Source organism: Mustela putorius, unplaced genomic scaffold (genome assembly GCF_011764305.1).
Source record: "Mustela putorius furo isolate JIRA1106 unplaced genomic scaffold, ASM1176430v1.1 tig00000407_pilon_pilon_pilon, whole genome shotgun sequence".
In the NCBI taxonomy this organism is placed as follows: domain Eukaryota; kingdom Metazoa; phylum Chordata; class Mammalia; order Carnivora; family Mustelidae; genus Mustela; species Mustela putorius.
Window position 1 is genome coordinate 13,232,242 of NW_025421373.1, and position 25,010 is coordinate 13,257,251.

Genomic DNA, 25,010 nt, shown 5'->3' on the forward strand with positions numbered 1-25,010 from the left:
CACACCAAACCCCACCACCCTGAGCTCCAGTGGAATTGCCCTTCTCAGTCAAATTTGCCTCAGTCCCAGGGCAGCACGTCCCCCTCCCCAGAAAATGAGCACAAGCCCCTACCCACAGCATGTCTCCAGACCAGAGAGTTATACAGGGCCTCAGTACTGGTGGAGTTGGCAACAGGTCTCATTTCACAAGCAGATTTGAGCTTGTTAAAACTCACCACATTCAGGCCATGGACCAAACTGTCCACGGCAGGCAAGGAGAGCCTCTGTAGATGACTGGTCTGAAGGACAGAGCAGCCAAAACACAATAGCAATGTGCACACAGCACACAATGGAGCCACTCTCTGAAGTGCTATGCCCTGGGCACAACATGACCTCTTCTTCACAAGCCATTCCTTTTAGGAGCAGGAAACATAATGACATGTCTAATATACAGAAGACAGAGACTTAGACAAAATGCCAAGATGGAGAAATTTATCCCAAATAAAAGAACAAGACAAGGACACCACCAAGACCTAAGCAAAACAGATGTAAGTAACATGCCTGATGGAGAATTTAAAGCAACAATCACAAGGATACTCACTCACTGGGCTTAAGAAAAGAGTAGAAGACATCAGTGAGACCCTTACCACTGAAAGAAGAGTTAAAAAAGAATCAATTAGAGATGAAAAGTACAATAAACAAGATTAGAAACAGGAACGATGCCCAAAATCTATAAAGAACTTAGCAAACTCAACACCCAAACAACAGATAATCCAATCAAGAAATGAGACATTTCCACAAAGAAGACATCCAGATGGCTAACAGACACATGAAAAAGTGCTCCATATCACTTGGCATCAGGGAAATACAAATCAAAACCACAATGAGATATCACCTCACACCAGTCAGAATGGCTAAAATTAACAAGTCAGGAAATGACAGATGCTGGCGAGGATGCAGAGAAAGGGGAACCCTCCTACACTGTTGGTGGGAATGCAAGCTGGTGCAACCACTCTGGAAAACAGCATGGAGGTTCCTCAAAATGTTGAAAATAGAACTACCCTATGACCCAGCAACTGCAATACAGGGTATTTACCCTAAAGATACAAATGCAGTGATCTGAAGGGGCACATGCACCCAAATGTTTATAGCAACAACGTCCACAATAGCCAAACTATGGAAAGAACCTAGATGTCCATCAACAGATGAATGGATAAAGAAGATGTGGTATATATACACAATGGAATACTATGCAGCCATCAAAAGAAATGAAATCTTGCCATTTGCGACGACGTGGATGGAACTAGAGGGTATCATGCTTAGTGAAATAAGTCAAGCGGAGAAAGACAACTATCATATGATCTCCCTGATATGAGGAAATGGAGATGCAACATTGGGGATTAAGGGGGTAGGAGAAGAATAAATGAAACAAGATGGGATTGGGAGGGAGACAAACCATAAGTGACTCTTAATCTAACAAAACAAACTGAGGGTTGCTGGGGGGAAGGGGGTTGGGAGAAGGGGAGTGGGGTTATGGACATTGGGGAGGGTATGTGCTATGGTGTGTGCTGTGAAGTGTGTAAACCTGGCAATACAGACCTGTAACCCTGGGGTAAAAATATATTATATGTTTATAAAAAATTAAAAATTAAAAAAAAAAAAAGAAACAGGACCGATGCAATGAATAGCATGCCAGAAGGAGAAAAGGAATTAATTAGTGACCTAGAAAATAAAATAATGGAAACTAATGAAGCTGAACAAAGGAGAGAAAGAAAAACTATGCAGCACGAAAACAAACTTAGGGAATGCAGTGACTCTATCAAATGTAATAACACTCACATTACAGCAGTCCCAGAATAAGAAGAAAGGGAAAAGAGAGCAAAAAACTTATTTTAAGAAATAATAGCAAAAACTTCCCTAATCTGGGAAAGGAAACAGACATCCAGATCCAGGAGGCACAGAGCACTCCCACCAAAATCAATAAGAGCAGACCAACACCAAGACATACTGTAATTAAATTTACAAAATATAGCAATAAAGGAAAAATCTCAAAAGCAGCAAGACAAAAGAAATCCTTAACTTATAAGGGAAATCCCATAAGGCTAACTGGAGATTTCTCAACAGAAACTTGGCAGGTCAGAAGGGAGCAACATGATATATTCAAAGTGCTGAATGGAGAAAGTCTGCTAGCCAAAGATGGCCACCAGGGCTATCACTCAGAATAGAAGGAGAGATAAAGAGTTTCCCAGACAAACAAAAACTAAAAGAGCTCATGACCACTAACTAGTCCTGCAAGAAATACTAAAAGGGACTCTGCATGGGAAAGAAAGACCAAAAGTAACAAAGACCAGAAAGAAACAAGACAATCTATAGGAACAGCAACTTCACAGGTAATGCAATGGCACTAAATACATATCTATCAATAATTCTTTGGGGGCACCTGGGTGGCTCAGTCAATTAAGTGCCTGCCTTTGGCTCAGGCCAGATCCCAGGTTCCTGAGATCAAGCCCCACACTGGACTATCTGCTTAGCGGAGAGCCTGCTTCTTTCTCTTCCTCTGCCTGCTGCTCTGCCTACTTGTGCTCTCCATCTTTCAAATAAGTAAATAAAATCTTTAAAAAATAATAATAATTCTTTTGACTGTAAATGGATTAAACTTTCCAACCAAAAGACACATGGTGTCAGAATGGATTAAAAAAAAACCAAGACCCATCTAGATGCTGTCTACAGAAGACTAATTTTAGACCTAAAGACACCTGCAGATTGAAAGTGAGGGGGTGGAGAAACATTTATCATAAAAATGGATGTCAAAAGAAAGTCATAGTAGCAATATTTATATCGGACAAACTAGATTTTTTTGTTCTTGTATTGCTTTTATCCTGCTTTGATATCAGGGTAGTACCGGCCTTATGGAATGATTTTGAATGTGTTCTCTCTATTCCATTATTTGTAAGATTTTGATAAAGACCGTCATTAATTTCTTTTTTAAATGTTTGGTAGAATTCACCAATGAAACCATGTTGTTGGGCTTTTCTGTGCTAGGAGATTTTTGATTCCTAATTTAACTTGATTCTGTTATTGGTCTAAGAATATTTCCTGTTTCTTGGATTGAAGAGTCATGATTCCATTTTGGTAAGCTGTGTGTTTTTAAGAATTATCTGGTTTCTTTTTCTAAGTTATCTGACTTGCAAGTATATAATTGTTCATAGTAATCTGTTACCACACTACTTATTTCTGTGGTTATCTGTTGTATTGTTCTCTTCCATTTCTCATTTTGGATTTTGAGTCTTCTTTCTCTTTCTCCTTAGTTAAAGCACTGCCAATTTTATTTTTTGGGAAAACAGGTCATTACTTTCAATGTTATGTTATTGTTTATTCTGGTCTCCATTTTATTTATTTCTGATTTTTCTTTGTTATTTCCTTTCTCTACTAAATTTCTGCCAAGTTTCTTCTTTTCCTAGTTCTTTGTGGTATAATGTTAAGTTGTTTATTTGAACTTTTTCTCCTTAGTACAAGCAATGATAACATAAATTTCACTCTAACATCTGCTTTTGCTGTATCCTACAGGTTTTAAAACATTGTGTTTTCTTTTTATTTTATTTTGAGACACATTTTGATTTCCCATTTGATTTCTTCTTTGGTCCATTGCTTGTGCAGGAGTGTGTCATTTGATATTTGCATATTAGATATTTAATATTTACATATCAAATATTTTATATTTACATAATATTTACATATTAAACATTTTATTTTTTAAAAAAAGAAACAAAGTCAAGATTCCAGCAAGAACTGACTGATGTCAAAGCCCATGCTCCTTCTATACTGTGCTTATAATACTTGAGGCCAAGAGAATACTATACCTATGACAAATTTATAGAGTTAGCTATTTATGAGGAAAATTTCCTTTCCTCAGCCATATTCTTGCCGTCCAGAGCCAGTGCCAGAAAGAAGACCATGGCAATCACTTGTGACCCAGTCCTTCTGCATACACCTCTTCTTAAGTCCTAGTCCTTAGCCAAGCTTCCAGTCCACCACATCCCCCTCTGGTTTCTCCAGTCTAATTATAGCTCTTAGAACACCCGCTAATTCAGACAATAATCACAACATCCTGTTGCGTTCAAACAAAATGTTTTTATAAAAACAAGGATAATTACACTTCAAGGTGTTTTATAAATAATGAAAAGATAATATCTCCTTAAATTCATACAATGGGTGCTATTCCTTCTCAAAGAACTTCACAACTATTAACTAATCAGTGCTTTAATAGAATACTAAATGCATTTTAACCCTTGGAAGCAAAAGTTTCGGAGGGTAAAGCAATTCTGACTCTTGCGAGACAGCACAGAGGGTTCTGACTGTCATTTTGGGGACTGCAGCCTCCTGAACATGATGAGGATAGTGCAAAAAGTAAAGTGAGAACAAAGTCTGGAAATTAATGGATATCTTTCCATCTATTAGCCATGCAGCTCACAGGGCACTTGTTTTGATAAGGTGTTCCTTCAGCCATATAATTTGGTATTTTAAAAGGTGATTTCCATCAATTATGATAACGTGATATATGATGTAAGGGAAAGCTGAAATCCCTGTGAACTATATTATACAACAGCTGACCTCACACTAAGGTCTAAAAGACTGAGCTAAGAGTAAACACACATGATGTTGCTGCCAGCCAGTTCTCTACAACCTAAGGAAATGGTTCAGATGACCAAATAACACTTCCCTGGTTCTGTGCTGGCTTTTAAAAATATTAATATATAGTCGTTTGTTGTAATTCTATTTTTAAATTTATTTTTATATATTTTTATTCAAGTATAATTAATATACAGTTTCATATTAGTTTCAGGTGTCCAATATGATTCAATAATTCCATCTTTTACTCAGGGCTCTTAATCTCCTTCACTTGGCGCACCCATCCCTCTACCCACATTTCCTCTGGCACCTACCAGTTCTCTGTGTTTAAGAATCTGGGGTTTTTTGTGTATCTCTTTTGTTTGTTTTGTTTGTTTGTTTGTTTTAAAGATCTTTATTTATTTATTTGACAGACACCTCACAAGTAGGCAGAGAGGCAGGCAGAGAGAGAGGGAGGAGGAAGCAGGCTCCCTGCTGAGCAGAGAGCCCGATGCGGGGCTCGATCCCAGGACCCTGGGATCATGATCTGACCCGAAGGCAGAGGCTTTAACCCACTGAGCCACCCAGGTGCCCCTGTTTGTTTATTTTGTTTCTTAAATTCCACATATGAGTGAAATCATATGGTATTTTCTCTCTGTGACTTTTTTCACTTATGATTATACCCTCTAGATCCACCCACACTTCTGCAAATGGCAATATTTCATTCTTCTTTATGGTTGAGTACTATTCCATTGTGTGCGTGTGTGTGTGTGTGTGTGTGTGTGTGTGTGTATCACATCTTTATCCATTCATGGATATGGGTTGGACATGGGTTGTTATATGAAACGTGGCCAGTTTCATCTACTGTTTTATTGTAACTTGTTATAATAGTTATATAACATAATACTTCTCTATTAATTTCTCATATTATTTGAAGGCTCTTTTTAAGGATTTACAAATGACAGCTATTTACCTGAAAACATGGTCTCTCAGGAGCACAACTTCAAAACTAAATCTGAGAAATATACATTACCCTTCTTGGGTTCCTAGAACTGAAAGATACACAACTGTAATTCCAACTATCTGTACAGAAATGTGACCACATGCAACATTCAAGAAACCAGCTCTTAGAGTCAGTAAGAAAAAAAAGAGATAAAAGTCTTGACAGATGGGTTTTTAAAAAATTGCAACAACAACTTAAACCGGCCTCCTGAAGGCTTTAACCTACTGAGCCACCCAGGCGCCCCGAGGAACTCATATGAAAGCCTAAGACACTACTGACTGAACGTTTATATCCCCCCAAAATATATATGCTGAATGCCTAACCTTCAACATGACTGTATTTAGAGAAAGGGCTTTTAAGGAAATAATTAAGATGGAATGAGATCATAGATGTAAGGCCTTGATCTAACAGCAATAGAGTCCTTATAAGCAGAAACCTGAGAGTTCAGCTCATTCTCTCTGTCATGCGTGGACACAGTGAGAAGTGGGCCATCTGCTTTCACAGGAACCAAACTGGCTGGCACCTCAATTTTGAACTTACCAGCCTCCAAAACTGAGAAAATAAATTTCTGTTATTTAAATTCCCAGTCTACAATACTTTGTTATGACAACCTAGCAGACTAACACAGATACCAAATGAAAAAGAAAATATTATACAGGTTGGATGAGAACCACAAAACGGAAGAACATTTGCAACTTAAAATCTACAATGGAACTTGCTTGTATAATTATTTTTCCGTTGCACTTCAATAGAAGAGTCCAGTTAAAGATCCTGAAGAATCATGGTATGGCAAAAAGATGACCTGATTTTTTTTTAGCTGTCTTGCATGTTTAACTTATTTTAATAAAAGGTTTTCCTGCAACAAGAAGAATAAAATACCTAGGAATAAACTAACCAAAGAGGTAAAAGACCTCAATAGCAAAAACCCAAAAGCAAAAACAGACAAAAATTCCAGTTAAAAAATGAAGATGTACTGGCACCTGGAGACCAAAGTCTCCACCTTTGGCTCAGGCCATGATCCCAGGGTCTTGGGATCGAGCGCTGCATTGAGCTCTCTGCTCAGCAGGGAGCCTGCTTCCCCTCCCCTCTCTCTCTGCCTGCCTCTCTGCCTACTTGTGACCTTTGTCTGCCAAGTAAATAAATAAAATCTTTAAAAAAAAAAATGAAGACATGCAGATGGCCAATGGGTGCGTGAAAAGATGCTCAGCATCAGTAATCGTCGGGAAAATGCAAATCAAACCACAATGAGGTATCACCTCACACCAGTCAGAGTGGCTATTTATCAAAAAGACAAGAAATGACAAGTGTTGTCAAGAGAATCCTTGTGCACTATTGGTGGGAATGTAAATACGTGCAGCCTCTGTGAAAAACAGTATGGAGGTTCCTCAAAAAATTAAAAATAGAACTACCATATGATCTAGCAATTCCACTCTGGGTATTTCCTCAAAGAAAATGAAAACAATAACTCAAAAGGATATATGCATCTTCATATTCACTGCAGTGCTATTTATAATAGCCAAGATATGGAAGCAACCTAAGTGTCTATTGATGAATGAATGGATGAAGGAAATTGGCATTGATATAGATATAGATATAGATATAGAAATTATCAAGCGATTAAAAGAACTAAATCTTGACATTTACAAAAACAAGAATGGACCCTGAGGACATTAGCTAGTGGAATAAATCAAACAGAGAAAGACAAATACTAGATGATCTCATTTATATGTGGAATTAAAAAAAAATTTGAACTCATAGATACAGAGAACAAATTGGTGGTTGCCAGAGGCAGGGGTGTGGGTAGGCAAAATGCGTAAGGGCATCAAAAGGTACAAACTACTAGTTATAAAATAAGTAAGTCCTGGGGATATAATGTACAACGTGGTGACTACAGTCAATAACACTGTATTGTATATTAGAAAGTTGCTAAAAGGGCAATCTTAGAAGTTCTCATCATTAAAAAAAATTGTAACTAGGGACGCCTGGGTGGCTCAGTTGGTTAAGCAGCTGCCTTCGGCTCAGGTCATGATCCCAGTGCCCTAGGATCCAGTCCCACATCAGGCTCCTTGCTCCGGAGGGAGCCTGCTTCTCCCTCTGACTGCCTGCCATCCTGCCTGCCTGTGCTCCCTCTCGCTCTCTTGCTCTCTCTCTCTGACAGATAAATAAATAAAATCTTAAAAAAATAAAAATAAAAATAAAAAATTGTTACTATTCATGGTGACAGATATTAATTAGAACTATTATAGTGATCATTAAATAATATATACATGTATCAAATCATGTACATCTGAAATTAATAAACTGTTATGTGTCAATTCTACTTTGCTAAGAAATAAATTAATTTTTAAGGTTAAAAGAAAAGTATTTCCCACAGAACAAAGTCTGGCTCATCTGTATGTTTACATTATTTGGCATCCACAGGTCAGTACCTCAGGCTATAGTGGAATCCCTGGTGCTCCACAGAAATGTTAATGTGTCAAAGACAGTTAGTATTCATCTAATATACCATGAACTCCCCTATATTTCAAAGTACATCTGAGGTCATATAACTAATTCTAGCCCTAGCACTCCGAGTGGAAACACATGTCACTTCCAGGCAAAGCAGTTGAGAACAAATCCACCTCTACCATCTCCATTTTCTCACTCAAAACCACCACAGAAACCACATGTTCCAAATTCTATAGCAGCAAAATGGGATAGGCAATAAGTAAGAAATAAGTATTTATTTGGTAAGCCCCCGAAATTTCAAGATTTTATTTGTTGCTGCAGCTAAGATTAATTACCCTAACATATCCTAGAACTCTGATTCTGTAGATTTTGTGACTTCAATGCTATTTGAAACTTGAACGCAGACTTAAACCTACCTGTCAAGTCATGACAGACCATCAGGAATTGAACATGGCAGTACCTGGGTAGATCAAGCATCAGTATCTCCATAGGCACCACTTACTAATCTTCTTTACTGTTCCTTGGTCTGAGCTACATGATATGGAGAGACAGCAAGGAAAAAGACAGTCTAGGCTCTCACAATCCTTCCAGTATTGTTATCTGCAAGGTTTTAGACTCCTGCCTCTTCTAACCAGGGTACCAGAACTCCTTTGTTTAAGGAGTTACATAATTATGCCACACTGAGATTTTATACATACCTAGAATGATGATCATATGAACTAAGGCAATAAGAAATGAGGATTTAATTGATGTCATGGGTTTCAACTGCAATTATAGCAATAAAATTCATAATTTGGTTTATAGTAACTTTCCCCATCACATCCCTGCCAAAGTGCTTAGGGCTTATAAGGGTAATTAAATATAATCAAAGAAAATAATGTTAATTAAAACCATAAGCTAGAACTATGGTGGTGGTTAGATTAATGGACATCTTGGCTAATGGCACATTCCCTTATCTTATTCCAAAAGACCAAGCAAGCAAAGAAACTTCTTTTGTCATTCATCTTCTTTTTACTAATGGAGAAACCAAAGGACATGGAGGCTCTCTGGATGTAAAACATGAAAGACAGGCCAGACAGAAACCCATGTGGAACACAGAGATTATTTACGGGTCTGTGCTCCCTCGCACCCCCATGCTCTTTGTCATTGTCCCTCTCCACTGCCATTCTCAGATGTCACTTTCTCTGAAGTTAAAAAGTTTATTTTTGTTGTTTTGTTTTTGCCTCTTTTGTGTCCATGGTATCTACATGATGCCTTTGAGTGCCTAGAAAACCAGGAGCCCTGCCTGGTTCTCTTGTGACCCTCCTCCGATGGTTTCTTTCAGTGCCTACTTTCAAAATAAAGAGAATGATTTACTTAATGGATCATCCCCCTCTAAGGTGCAATAGAATCCTAATCATGAAAGCCTGATACAGTAACCTGTCAAGACTATGAACTGACTGATTTCTATTAGGTGAACTTCTCTACTGGAACTTCCCTTTGCTCATAATAACTTTTTTTTTTAATTTTTTATTTTTTTATATTCTTTTTTTTATATAATTTTTTATTTTTTATAAACATATATTTTTGCTCATAATAACTTTTATATTATCAATTGCTTCTTCTAGCTACCATAATAAAAAAGCATTAAAATTGCTTCGTCTGAATGCCTCAAGACAGAAAAAAAATTCTGGGTAAAGAATGTTGTATTAAGAACAGGAAGAAAAAGAAAAATATTGAGCACTTGCTAAACTATGGGTCAAACACAGCTTTGTCATTATATGAGTTTACTCAACTAATTAACTCACAAAAAATTATGAAGTATAAATATAGGTGTGACATTTGTTCAAATATAGCACTAGTAAAAGTCATCAGCATGTGACATTAACACTAAAACATTACAATTTTTATATAGTCTTCCACTGAGAAGACTCAGTTCTTCCATCTTCTTTATGAAGTCCCAAAATACCATGAATCTTACACTGACTAAGGGGTGTTTCTCCATTTGCATTATTCCAAAATATGCTGGGAGGAATCAACACACCCCCAAATGAAGGAAGCTTATTTTTCAGGGTGTTTTCCCCACATAATCAGAAAATAACTATATTCATCCATTGTCCTAAAATGAATTACATTGAGGTAGTCTGAAAAGAACATGGAATTCAGAAGTGGAACATCTGCATGCTGAACCTGGTGTCAGCTGTGACACTTGAGGAAGTCACTTTTCCTCTTCTCTGATCCACTTCCTCATCTATAAAGTGAGAAGCACATTTCCATATTGTCTGTTTTGACTAAAAAAGCTAATTTAAGATACACGCTATTTAGGATACATCCACTTAAGATTATTTTCCATTTCTTCCTATAGGTCCCTGTTTCCATCATTCACTAATCAATGATCAGTCATCTACTGAATGTCAGACCCTCTGAGGTACTACATGGATATATAATATTTTGGGGATACAATATGGAAAACATTGTCTTTGTCTACAAGACCATAATTGGGTAGTGGGGAAGCAGTCATGTAAACAGGTAACTCTAATGCAGTGTTATTGCTATAAAAGCAGAAGGGGCCAACAAAGAGAACAATCAGGAGTTAGAGTGGCCAGGCAAGGCTTTGGAGAAGATGTGATATTTGATTAGTACCTTGAAAAATGAGTATCTCATATTTTTCTATAAAATCTCTCCTCCATGTAGAACTAATTTAATGGGTATCTGGTCTACTTTCATGAAATATTAAAAACCAATGCTTCAGCCAACCTGACCATGGCCCTAAATAAAATTTCTTCTGACTGTATAGCAGCAATGCTGTTGTCAAAACCAAAACCACATTTCATCTCTTTTGGTGTGACAATGGATCCAACCATTACAATGGAATACGGAAGTGGCCTGAAGATATAAACAGAGCCAACTGAAGTCATCCAAAGAACCCACATAGCCTTTTATCATTTCAAAAAAAATTTTTAACTCCGTTTTTAGAAGTCTGTAGGTTATGCCCTGTGACTTTATAGCTTTCTCTAGCTTGGGTATCCAAAACCCTGTTCAAAGAGCTCCAGTCAAAGAATTAAGCTTCAGTTTCAATTTGGGGATATACTAACACATATGTCACATGGTGTCTTGAGCATCTCTCTTGGGCATTCCACAGCTGCACATGCCTACCAGTCTCTATTGTATGCTCAGAGCAACACATTCAAACCAAACCAAGGAACCTGTTTCTTCCTATCAACAACTACACCCGGGTAGTATTGGTGTAGAAAGAGTCACAAGTAGCTGTGGCAATATGCCAAAGTGAATGGAGTAAAATCATAAAGACATGTGCACCATGGGACTGTAAGAGGATTCTTAAAGAGAATAAAACTTATCTTTTTGATATTAAAAATAAGTCCTCAGGGGTGCCTGGGTGGCTCAGTCAGTTAAGTATATGGCTCTTGACTTTAGCCCAGGTCATGATCTTGGGGTGGTGAGATCACATCACGCTCCATGTTAGTGTGGAGACTGCTTGGGAACCACCCCCTCCACCCCTTAAAATAAGTAAGTCCTCAAGTCTGACAAGAGTTCATTAAAAGGGGAAATACTGATACACTATTGTCAGGGTTGTGGGAGATTACAATCTTTTGGGAAGAAGTTTATTCACATGTATCAAGAGAGAGTCAAGATGGCGGAGGAGTAGCAGACTGAGATGACATCAGGTCACAAGAGTTCAGCTAGTTATCAAACCACTGTGAACACCTACAAACCCAACAGGAAATCAAAGAGAAGAAGAGCAGCAATTCTAGAAACAGAAAATTGACTACTTTCTGAAAGATAGGACATGTGGAGAAGTGAATCTGAAGCAATGGGAACATAGACTTCAGGGGGAGAGGCTGGCTCCCGGCAAGCAGTGGAGCAATGGAGCACAAAATCAGAACTTTTAGAAGTCTGCTTCACTGAGGGACATCACTCCAGAGGCAAAGCAGTGGGAACCCTCACAGGGAGAGTGTGGTCTCAGGTCCCGTGGAGTCAGAGAAGGATCGGGGGTGTCCGAGCGTAGCAGAGCTCGCAGGTATCAGAGCAAGGGAGCTGGCTACAGAGTCGGAGCTGAGGAGTGAGCCCTCGGCTTGGGGTTACCTTAAACTGTGATCCATAGCACAGTTGGACCACTGCTCTTTGAGCAGGGACCCCACAAGTGAAAGATCTGGAAGACCCACCTTCCTCCACTGGAAGAGCAGAGTGGCAAAAATCTCCTGGGTTTGGAGACTCCAAATGGGGCTGTGTGCCAGAGAGAGAGAAACGCTCGGTCACAGGCCAGGTGAGCTCGGAGAGCAGCCAGAGACCAGGGAGATGGGAGTGATTGACCACTTTTCTCTGAGGGCACACTGAGGAGTGAAGCCCTGGAGGCCACCATTTTCATTCCTGTCCTCCAGAGCAGTACAGAAAGTGTTCAAGGAACAAAGGCTCCTGAGCGCGAACCTGAGCAGATTACTTAGCACGCCCCTAGCAAGGGCGGTGCAATTCCGCCTGTGAAAAAGACATTTGAGAATCACTGCAACAGACCCCTTCCCCAGAAGATCAGCAAGAACATCAGGCCAAGACCAAGCTCACTGATCACAGAGAACAGAGGAATTCCAGAGGAGGGGAAAGCAAAGCATGGAATTCATGGCTTTCTCCCCATAATTCTTTAGTATTGCAAAGTTAATTAAATTTTTTTAATTTTATTTTTTTCTTATTCTAATTTTCTTAACTTTTCCTCTTTCCTCTTTTAACCTTATGTAACTAGCTTATCTTAACAATACCTTTCTAAAAAAAAATCTTTTTAAACCTTCATAATTATAGTCATATTTTATCCTTCATTGTATCTAATTTTATTTTTTGTATACATATAGGATTTCTTTTCCTAAAAAATGTTGGGATACAATTTCTTCTAATAGATCAAAATATACCCGAAATCTAGCACAGGGCTTTGTTCTAGTCTCCAGCCTGAGCAAATTCTCTCCACTTTTTTTTTCTTTCTTTTTCCAATAAACTTATCTTATCAATTTTTTTTTAGAATTTTTTTAAAATTTTCATCTTTACACTCATATTCCATCCCTTCACAGTCTTTATCCTTATTTTAGTATATATATAAGTTTTTCTTTCTTTAAAATTTGGGAGGTAGTTTCTTCTAAGAGATCAAAATACACCTAAAATCAAGTGGGTGGCTCTGTTCTATTCACCACACTAATGTATATATTTTTTGAATTTTTTAAAAATTTCTTTTTGCCTCCTTTATTCTCCCCCCACCCCAATTTGGGGTTTCTTCTGATTTGGTTAGTGTACATTTTTCTGGGGTCTCTGACACCTTTTTAGTATTTAATTCTCTCATTCATATATTCTTATCTGGATAAAATGACAAGGCAGAAAAACTCACCATAGAAAAAAAGAACAAGAGGCAGTACCAAAGGCTAGGGACCTAATCAATACAGACATTGGTAAGATGTCAGATCCAGCGTTCAGAATGAAAATGCTTAAGGTGCTAGCTGGACTCAAAAAAGGCATGGAAAATATTAGAGAAACCTGTCTGGAGAAATAAAAGCCCTTTCTGGAGAAATAAAAGAACTAAAATCTAACCAAGCTGAAATCAAAAAAGCTATTTTACTGAGATGCAATAAAAAAATGGAGGCTCTTACTGCTAGGGTAAATGAAGCAGAAGAGAGAATTAGTGATAAAGAAGACCAAATGGTGGAGAATAAAGAAGCTGAACAAAAGAGAGACAAACAACTACTGGGCCACAAGAGAAGAATTCGAGAGACAAGTGATACCATAAGATAAAACAATATTAGAATAATTGGGATTCCAGAAGAAGAAGAAAGAGAGAGGGAGCAGAAGATATATTGGAGCAAATTATAGTAGAGAATTTCCCTAATATGGCAAAGGGAACAAGCATCAAAATCCAGGAGTCACAGAGAACCCCCCTCAAAAAAAAAAAAAAAAAAATAGGCTCACACCCCATCAACTAATAGTAAAACTTACAACTCTTAGTGACAAAGAGAAAATCCTGAAAACAGCTTGGGACAAGAAGTCTGTAACATACAATGGTAAAAATATTAGATTGGCAGCAGACTTATCCATAGACACCTGGAAGGCCAGAAAGAACTGGCATGATATATTCAGAGCACTAAATGAGAAAAACATGCAGCCAAGAATACTATATCCAGCTAGACTATCATCAAAAATAGGAGAGATAAAAAGCTTCCAGGACAAACAAGAACTAAAAGAATTTGTAAACACCAAACCCGCTATATAGGAAATATTGAAAGGGGTCCTCTGAGCAAAGAGGAGTCTAAAAGTGGTAGACCAGAAAGGAACAAAGACAATATACAGGAACAGTCACCTTATAGGCAATACAATGGCACTAAATTCATACCTTTCAATAGTTACCCAAATGTAAATGGGCTAAATGACCCAATCAAAAGACAAAAGGTATCAGAATGAATTAAAAAAAAAAAAAAAACCATCAATATGCTGTTTAAAGAAACTCATTTTAGAGCCAAAGACACCTCCAGATTTAAAGTGAGGGGGTGGAAAACAATTTACCATGCTAATGGACATCAAAAGAAAGCTGCGGTGGCAATCCTTATATCAGATCAATTAGATTTTAAGCCAAAGACTATAATAAGAGATGAGGAAGGACACTATATCATACTTAAAGGGTCTGTCCAACAAGAAGATCTAACAGTTTTAAATATCTATGCCCCTAACATGAGAGCAGCCAATTTTATAAACCAACTAATAACAAAATCAAAGAAACACATAAACAACAGTACAATAATAGTAGGGGACTTTAACACCCCCATCACTGAAATAAACAGATCATCCAAGCAGAAGATCAACAAGGAAACAAAGGCCTTAAATGACACACTGGACCAGGTATACATCACAAATATATTCAGAACATTCCATCCCAAAACAAGAGAATACACATTCTTCTCTAGTGTACATGGAACATGGAACATTCTCCAGAATAGATCACATCCTGGGTCACAAATCAGGTCTCAACCAGTACCAAAAGATTGGGACCATTCCCGGCATATTTTCAGACCACAATGCTCTGAAGCTAGAACTCAATCATAAGAGGAAAGTTGGAAAGAACTCAAATACATGGAGGCTAAAGAGCATCCTACTGAAAAATGAATGGGTCAACTGGGAAATTAAAGGAGAATTGAAAAAATTCATGGGAAAATGATAATGAAAACACAAAATAATTCATGGGACACAGCAAAGGCAGTCCTGAGAGGAAAGTATGTAGTAATACAAGCCTTTCTTTTTTTTTTTTAAGATTTTATTTATTAATTTGACGAGAGAAATCACAAGTAGACGGAGAGGCAGCCAGAGAGAGAGAGGGAAGCAGGCTCTCCGCTGAGCAGAGAGCCCGATGCGGGACTCGATCCCAGGACTCTGAGATCATGACCTGAGCCGAAGGCAGCAGCTTAACCCACTGAGCCACCCAGGCGCCCCCTACAAGCCTTTCTTAAGAAATAAGAAAGGTCTCAAGTACACAACCTAACCCTACACCTAAAGGAGCTGGAGAAAGAACAGCAAAGAAAGCCTAAACCCAGCAGGAGAAGAGAAATAATAAAGATCAGAGTAGAAATCAATGAAATAGAAACCAAAAAAAAAAAAAAAAAAAAGTAGAACAAATCAACAAAACTAGGAGTTGGTTCTTTGTAAGAATTAATAAGATTGATAAACACCTGGCCAGACTTATCAAAAAGAAAAGAGAAAGGACCCAAATAAATAAAATCATGAATGAAAGAGATCACAACGAACACCAAAGAAATACAAACGATTATAAGAACATATTATGAGCAACTATATGCTAGCAAATTTGACAATCTGGAAGAAATGGATGCATTCCTAGAGACATATAAACTATTCACATGTATCAAGAACTTGAAAATACACATCCTCCTGGCCACAGCTTCTAGAACATAATGCTATTCATTGAAAATTCTTTATGCATGAAGATGATCATCACAGGATTATTAACAGTAATAAAAAACAGAATACAATCCAAAAGTTCAACAAGACGATGATTTATTAAAATTATTATACACCTATATATTAGTACACAATAGATTTTTAAATAGGACAAAAGGTTTATAAACCCTTGAAAAATACTTAATTTAAAATATTAAGAAATAATCTGAATTATACAACTGAGTGAACAATTGAATTTTAGATCACAACTCTGCTTTAAAATGTACAGATATAAGAAATTTTACCAATTCCCAGTGATGGTCTCTGAGTGAATAACTCATTGACATTTTATTTTTTTCATGTTTTTCCATGTTTTCTTTAATAAGCTTCAGGAAATAAATTAAGTGCTTTAAGTGCAATAACTCAGAATGGCCCTGTTTAGGTATGGTGTTAGATATTCATAGATCCACAGACAGCCAGACAGATCAATGACCAACATGAGCAAACACAAAATTCAACAGAATGTGAGTCAACTAAAAAGCTAAAGGAGGCTCAGTATAAAAAACAAGAAAGTCAGATTCCCAGAACTTATGAGTAATAAGAAGATAAATGCAGAGAAAAATTGCTATTAGAAATGAATCCAAGGGGCGCCTGGGGTGGCTCAATGGGTTAAAGCCTCTGCCTTTGGTCCACGTCATGATCCCAGGGTCCTGGGATCGAGCCCCGCATTGGGCTTTCTGCTCAACAGGGAGCCTGCTTCCTCCTCTCTCCAGCTCTGCTTGCCTCTCTGCCTGCCTCTCTGCCTACTTGTGATCTCTGTCAAATTAAAAAAAAAAAAAAACAAAAGGGCGCCTGTGTGGCTCAGTGGCTTAAGCCGCTGCCTTCGGCTCAGGTCATGATCTCAGGGTCCTGGGATTGAGTCCCGCATCGGGATTTCTGCTCAGCAGGGAGCCTGCTTCCATCTCTCTCTCTCTCTCTCTCTCTCTCTATGCCTGCCTCTCCATCTACTTGTGATCTCTATCAAATAAATAAATAAAATCTTTTAAAAAAAATTAAAGAAATGCATCCAATTTCTCAAATAATCTGTAAAACAGATGAATTCAGAATGTCTCTGTTAATGAAGTTGAATTTGACTAAGGACTAAAGTAATTAATTCAACAAGCTTGACTGAGAACCTGTTACATGCCAGGTACTTGTCCATGTGTCTGGGACACAAAGAGAAATATGTCATGGTCCCTGTCTTCAAGATGCTTAGCAGAGTATGATTCAGAGCTACAGATTTTATTATATTTGGATTTAATTAATGCAGGTACCTTCTCCAAAACTGCCTAAAGATAAGAAATTTTTATATATTCCAGTTGGACTAGTGGGAAGGAAGGAAGATTAAATTCCAAAGAACTGACTGATGAAAAAGATTAAAATTTGGAGTTGGAAATCAAGTTAAGAGTTCAATAATTCATGTTGAGATTCCACAGCTGCTAACATCAGAGGAGGCTGGAGGAAGAAGTCAGCTTAGCAGAAGTGAGTCAGTTGGTGAAGACGATTTGTGGAGTGCCCACAGCAGCCTCACGCAGTGTAAAAATACTTGTGAAATGCTGTCCAAAAAAATAGACGATGGACCTCTTCCACAAGAAGCCTCCACACTGATTAGGGAAATAAAACAAACAAAAGCAAAAGGCAAAGAAAATTTTTATAAATTTCATTTGTTGATATGTCCAAATGGAAGAATGGGGCATAGAAGTAAGGAGCGCACCACCCAGAACAGGGACCATAATCTAGGTGTGAATCACAGAACAGCGATTTGGAGCCTCCTTCTAAAGGTCACGTGGGACAGGGACAGAGAAAAGAGAAAGGGATGGCACACTCAAATGGAAGGGGAACAAAAGAGTGACAAGTGGAATAAGGCCTGGAGGTCAAGTTTGGCTTGGCTCTAGCCCAGTAATTTCTATCTCCAATTGCACCTGGAAACCTTGTAGACACACCCACACCCAGAGCTCTAACGTCACTGATCCAGGCAAGGCCCAGGCATTAGTGTTTTTAAGAAAATGCCCATGTGGTTCTGGTGTTCAGCCAATGTCAATTATCTCTGAGTAAAGGGACCCGATAACTCAATAACGAAAGATGATGTACTTGAAATGGGAACAGATATTTGCAACTTAGTTAAAAAACGGCGTTAAATTCCATCATCAGTTTGGCTCATTAGACTAGGAACTTCTTGGAAGCAGAGATCATCTCTTTATCCATTTTTGCATAACACAATATGAAACTAAAATTTCTGAATGAACGTTGAATACAAGAATGAATCATTACTGTAGGCCCTTCAGCTAATAAATAAAACGATAATAATGTTTAAGGGAGATTGCGTCAATACTGTAACCGAAGGAAGGAGAGAGACAGCAGCTAACATCACTGAGCGCTTCCCAGGTGCCAGCCGCTTCATATGCAGCATGTCATTTCATAGGCAGAACCAGTTTATTAAGTGGACACGATTATCCCAAATTAGGGAATGGAGGAGGCCCAAGGTGAGTCAGTGTTGATGAGTAGCAAACCTGGAATCTGGCTTTGCACAAATGACAGCAGCTCTTGGTGGATGCCTACCTGTGTAGGAGCAGTATACAAATAGTCTGTGGAAGATAAACCAACACACTCCCATTTCTGAACAGAAACTTCAGCTCTGGACTTATTCTAACGATGCAGGAATGGCATGTGATTTAATTAAGGTATTTACCTAACTACAAGATTAGACCTCTTAACAGTAACCAGACAGGTGGGTCAACATCTGGTGTTTCTGGAAAATAATTTCTATTGCTTTGTGTCTTTCCACATAAGATTTTATGAGAAATGTAATAGAAAAGAACACATGCCCTGGTGCGCTTTGTTTTGAAACAGGAAATATAATTGCTTTGTAATTTAGGGGAAATTGTTCACCATGCATTGTTTCTCTGTTCACATTTAAGGAGAATTTTCCCTTTCATTCTTTCAGAGCTTGTCTGAAAAGAAGTACCTCCACTCCACTTGGTGCTATGTAGCATCTACAACAGAATGTCAGGAGAAGTTGGGGTGCCTGGGTGGCTCAGTGGGTTAAAGCCTCTGCCTCCGGCTCAGGTCATGATCCCGGGGTCCTGGGATGGAGCCACGCATCGGGCTCCCTGCTCAGCAGGAAGCCTGCTTCCTCCTCTCTCTCTGCCTGCCTCTCTGCCTACTTGTGATCTCTGTCTGTCAAATAAATAAATAAAATCTTTAAAAACAGAATGTCAGGAGAAGTAAGAAATTAATGAATAGAAGAAGGTTTCTCATACCCGTGTGTTAAAAACTATGACTAAGGGGCACCTGGGTGGCTCAGTCCGTTAAACTGCTGCTTTCAGCTTAGGTCCTGATCTCGGGGTCCTTGGATTGAGCCCTGCATCAGGCTCCCTGCTCCACAGAGAATCTGCTTCTCCTTCTCCCTCTGTCCCTCCTCCCAGCTTGTGAGCTCTCTCTCTAATAAATAAAATCTTTTTAAAAAAGAAGTTGTGGGGCTCCTGGGTGGCTCAGTGGGTTAAGCCACTGCCTTCGGCTCAGGTCATGATCTCAGGGTCCTGGAATCGAGTCCCGCATCGGGCTCTCTGCTCAGCAGGGAGCCTGCTTCCTTCTCTCTCTCTCTCTGCCTGCCTCTCAGTGTACTTGTAATTTCTCTCTGTCAAATAAATAAATAAAATCTTTAAAAATAATAATAATAATAAAAAAAATAAAAAAGAAGTTGTGATTGACATTAAAAGGCTGCTTTGGATGACCTTATACTAGGAACTGCAAGAGAACTAGCCACTCAAAACAATAACCTTGTTTAAAATCTAAAATTGAGGACACTTTAGGTAGCATCTCTCTACTCAAGGATAAGTAGAGGTCCTCAACTACCAAAAGAAAAATCAAGCCTTCTCAAGAAGGAAAATGGAAAACCAATCCATCGGCATTCAGCAATACAAATATAAACTTAAACACATTAATTGCTTTCTGATTTTTTGAGAAGCTCTGTGTTTGGGCATAACCAAAGCTGATTTACCTGAACAACAATTTGCAATATATTGCCAACTGGAAACACAGCTGAATTTTTCTTCTGTCCTTAAATCACCTCAACTTTGTAACCTCAAAAATCATAACCTTTATCTATTTCCCTTTCCACCTCCTTTTTAAAATTAATGCACTTATCACTTGAAAACCCTTTATTCCCTGTTAGAATTTTAGGCTTGAGCTCAGCAACTATAGTCTCTGAAATATTCATTCATTTATTAATGAAGTTTGCTCATATTTTTAAATATCAAGCTTTTAATGTCCCTGTTTCTGGTCTATTCCTCCTCCCCCCGTCCATGTACAACTCTATCATAAACAGCATCATTTATTTTTAATTGGCATCAAAGCTTCAATGTTCTAATTGGGAGCTTTCACTTGGCTTGGACTGTGCACTGGGGATACTCGACAAAGCTCTTACAACAGTCTCTGAATTGCTCTAGAAGTAAGAAAATAGCATTATGTAGAAATTTCCATGAGCTATCTTTAGGACTAGGTTCCTGCCCTCTCACAAGGAAGCTTATTCTCTGGATCTCCTGAATTACCTGGAAGGATACTTCTCGAAGGTGGAAGGGTCTTTCTAACTTATCAGATGTAAGACTGGAGCTTGTCCATCAGCCAGGCTACTCTGAAAAAGCTAGAGGTCTTCTTCGGGCAGGGCTGCCTGGAGGAGACACAGAAATCTTCCTTCTTGGGGACACAGCCTGTCACCTTTTACAGTCGCTACAAATTCCATTTCTTCCATACTCACTCGCTACATTTCTCATCACTGTACACTCTGTGACTTGCTCTGCATCTCAAAGTGAAAGAAAAAGGGAAGTGGAGGATGATAAAATAGTCAAAGATTACATAATCAAGGGCAGAACTCAAGCCATAAAACAAGTTGCTACAGTAAAACCACCAGACCCCAGCTGGATAAAAACACTCTCAAGAGAGGTGAAGTCTTCTGACTAAGTTTGGTCCATTGAAAGGAAATTATTCTTGGAAGGGAGGCCAGGCCGGAAGGCATCTCACATGTGGGTCGCAGGGGTCACACACCCTTCATTCCTGAAGAGGCAGAGCAGAGCTCCTGTCAGCAGCAGCCCGTAACAGGCAGAGCTCTTTGCCTGGCACAGGGCAGATGTGCCTTTCCCAATCAGCTGTGCGCATGTGATGTTCTTCTTCTCCCTCTTTTCCTTCCTTAAATTACTACTTTGCAGAGATGGCGTCTTTAGTCATCTGACCTTCCCTGCAATTCGATACTTTGCAATAAATGCTTGTTGAATTAAAAAAATTCTAAATGGAAGTTGTGCCATTAACACAGGTACTTTAATTACAAATGCACCAATGGGAAGATCTATATCTCAAATACACACCCTTTCCTTCGTATTCTAAAACAAACCAGAAAAAGGGATGTGGCAAATAGGCATTTAGTAATTATGCAACACATAAAAATTACTTTAGCTCCGATACATACAAATATTAACACCTTTCATATTTCAAAACCCTGGTTATAGTTTCTATTCAGGCACTAAAAGACAGCAAAAGGCTTTCCTTTCGCTGTTTAACCCAACCAGACTGAGAAAAAACTGAACACAGTTCCTCTAGCATCTCCAGTCAATAATCTTCATGGCTAATCAATCTTCTCTAAATGTATTTCCCTACTCTCAAAACAGAAAGCAAGGGAGTTAGAAGAATTTTTCAGATAAAAACAACAGCCCTGAAGTTCTCTGTGCATCAAGGTTAGGTACAAGAAGGGGAAAACATTTCTACATACAAACTTCTGTCCCCACTTCCCTTTGCTTGTGAAAGAATTCTCCAAACACAGCAGCAGTTAAGAACAACAATCTGGAATCCTGACTTTATTCATTGCTTTGCCCACACTATTTCTACCCAACTTCTACTTCAGCCTGATGGGATCAGTATTGTTGTTGTCCCCACTTTACAGATAAACTAACAAACTAAGGGTTAGGGAAGTAAAGTAACTGGCTTAAAGTTCCTTTGGGTAACTTTTTTCTTTCTTATAGAAAAAGAGGAAAGGGTGACTTGTCCAAGCTCTTACACCAGAAGAATAGAAGAGAGAGGGCTGAAGTCTTTAAAATTCTGAGGGAAATGAGGCTGAAAAAATAAATTTACATGGGAGCATGGGTGATGAAATCAGCTTTCCTTTCTCTTATGCGAGTTGGAAAGTATTGTCTCCTTTTCTCAAATGGAACAGAAACAAATTCCCCATACGATCGCAAAGGGATTCCACGTTTTCACCGACAAGCTGAGTGGCTTTGGGCAAGATCCTCAACTTTCTTAAGGCCTTGGGTTCCTTACCTCTGAAATGGAAATGAGAAAAAGACTTGTCTCTTGTGGTAGTTGTAAGGGTTAAATAAGATGAGCCATGAAAAGCCCCGAGTATACAGTAGACACTCAAGCAAGAAACTTACCGTAAGCATAGAATTCAATGAGCTTTGACCAATACATTTAGTTGTGTGACCACCACCAATGTCATGACAACACTTCCACTGCTTCAGGCTGTTTTCTCCCACACTTTTGTATAGAGTCTCTTCACCCTAGTGCCTGGTCCTGGGCAACTACTGATCTGCTTTCTAACCATATGGTGACAGAGTTTTTGCCTTCTCTAGAATTTTGTATAATTGACATGATACAATATGAAGATTTCTGCACTGGACTTTTTTTTTCACTTTGAGATTCAACCATGATGCTGTATGTATCCACAGATTATTCATTTTTGTTGATGAATAAAAAAATTTATTATACAGGTATGCCACAATTTATTTATCTAGTCACAGTTCATAGACATTTCGGTTGTTTCCCATTGGAGGCTACTACGAACATTTGCTTACACATCTCAGCAGGCTCCCTGCTGAGCAAATGTGTTTTCATTTCTCTTTGTTTAATACCCAGAAGTGAAATTGCTGGGACATACACTAGGTGTGTTTTTAGTAACAAGCTGTAATAATTGTGTAATTTGCATTCCTTCCAGCAATGCAGGAAAGTTCCTGTTGTGCCACACATTTACCAGCAACTGCTTTCTTCAGTCTTTTCAACTTTAGCCATTCTGATAGATACGTCGTTGTATAATGTTGTGGTTCTAATTAACATTTGCTTTTAACTGATCATGAGTGTAAAATGCCACTGACATTTAGTAACTAAGAAAAAATGCTGTCCCTTAAACACTGACACAATGCATTTTTAGTACTTCTAAATTTTACTTTGTAGCCTCCTTTATTTTTTTTTAAAGATTTTATTTATTTGTTTGACAAAGAGATCACAAGTAGGCAGAGAGGCAGGCAGAAAAGCAGGCAGAGAGAGAGAGGGAAGCAGGCTCCCTGCTGAGCAGAGATTCCCAATGAGGGGCTTGATCCCAGGACCCTGAGATCATGACCTGAGTCAAAGGTAGAGGCTTTAACCCACTGAGTCACCCACGTGCCCCCAGCATCCAACTCTTGATGGCTCCGGTCATAAGGTCAAGACCCATGTCAGGTTCTGCACTGGGTGTGGAGCCTGCTTAAGATTTTCTCTCTCCCTCTCCCTTAAAAAGAAAAGGAAAAAGGCAGAAGATACGAGCAGACATTCTTCAAAGAAGACATCCAGATGGGCAACAGACATAAGAACATGATCAACATCACTCATCATCAGGGAAATGCAAATCAAAGCTACAATGAAATATCACCTCACACCTATCAAAATTCCTAAAATCAAACACAAGAAACAAGTGTTGGCAAGGATGTAGAGAAAAAGGAAACTTCATGCATTGTTGGTGGGAATGCAAACTAATTGAGCCACTGTGGAAAACAGTATAGAGGCTCCTCAAAAAAATTAATTTTTTATGATCCAGTAATTGCACTATTTGGGATTTACCCAAAGAATACAAAAACATTAATTTGAAGTAATATATGCACCCTTATGTTTATTGAAGCAATACTTACAAGAGCCAAACTATGGAAGCAGTCCTAGTGTCCACTGATACGTGAATGGATAAAGAAGATGTGATGTGGCATAGATAGATAGATAGATAGGAACATTATTCAGCCATAAAAAAAAAGAAATCTTGCCATCTGCAACAGCATGAATAGAGCTAGAGAGTATAAATGCTAAGCAAAATAGGTCAGTCAGAGAAAAACAAATACCATATGATTTTATCATTTGTGGAATCTAAGAAACAGAGAGAAACCAAGAAACAGACTCTTATCTACTGAGAACAAAGAGATGGTTACCAGAGGGAGGTGAGTGGGGGGTGGGGGAAATAGGTGAAGGGGATTAAGAGCACATTCGTCATGGTGAGCACCGAATAAAGTATAGAATTGTTGAATTTCTGTACCTGAGACTTATATAATGCTGTATATTAACTATATCAGAATTAAAAAAAAAAACTTAATAGGGGTGCCTGGGTGGCTCAGTCTGTTAGGCATCTGACTTCATCTCAGGGCATGATCTCAGAGTCCTAGAATGGGGCCCTGCATTGGCTTTGCACTCAGTGGGGAGTCTGCTTGTCCCTCTGCTCCTCCCTCTGCTTGTGGGCTCTCTCTCTAATCTTGAAAAAAAAAATTTTTTAATAAAAAAATTAATAAAGAAAAAAATATGCTCCAGTGGCTTATAAATTAGTTTTCTCTCCCCAAGTAGACTACAGGTCTCTCTCCCTTTACCTTCAATTCCTCTCATATTGTTTACAGCATTGATTTTTACATTTTGTGTAATGACTCATTACAGTCATGATATCACTTCAGAGGGTCATAACTCGCAGTTTTTAAACAAAACAGAATAAAAAACATGAAAGTGCAATACGTAGTAAAGGTAAGAACCATTTCATAATACTTTGGAGTTTTTAGAAAAAAAAATACTTTGGAGTTTTTTCAATTATATTAATTTATGTGCATACTGTGATATCAAATATATTTCTTATAGTATGCTATAATCAAAAATGTCTGGAAAATATTACCATAAGAGCATAAGAAACATTCAGGATATTGATTAATTGATATTTTGTAGACTGAAGCCAATTTTAAACTTTTTTAAGGTCCCAAAG

General features: G+C 38.4%; 1 long non-coding RNA gene across 1 annotated transcript in view; it reads right to left on the bottom strand.

Moving 5' to 3' along the window:
- Positions 1-23,184, bottom strand: part of LOC101670852 — a 73,099-nt gene extending 49,915 nt beyond the window's left edge. The window contains exon 1 of the long non-coding RNA XR_006606602.1: positions 20,539-23,184. This is a non-coding gene — a long non-coding RNA (uncharacterized LOC101670852). The remainder of the gene's footprint in view (positions 1-20,538) is intronic.
- Positions 23,185-25,010: the final 1,826 nt, after the last annotated feature.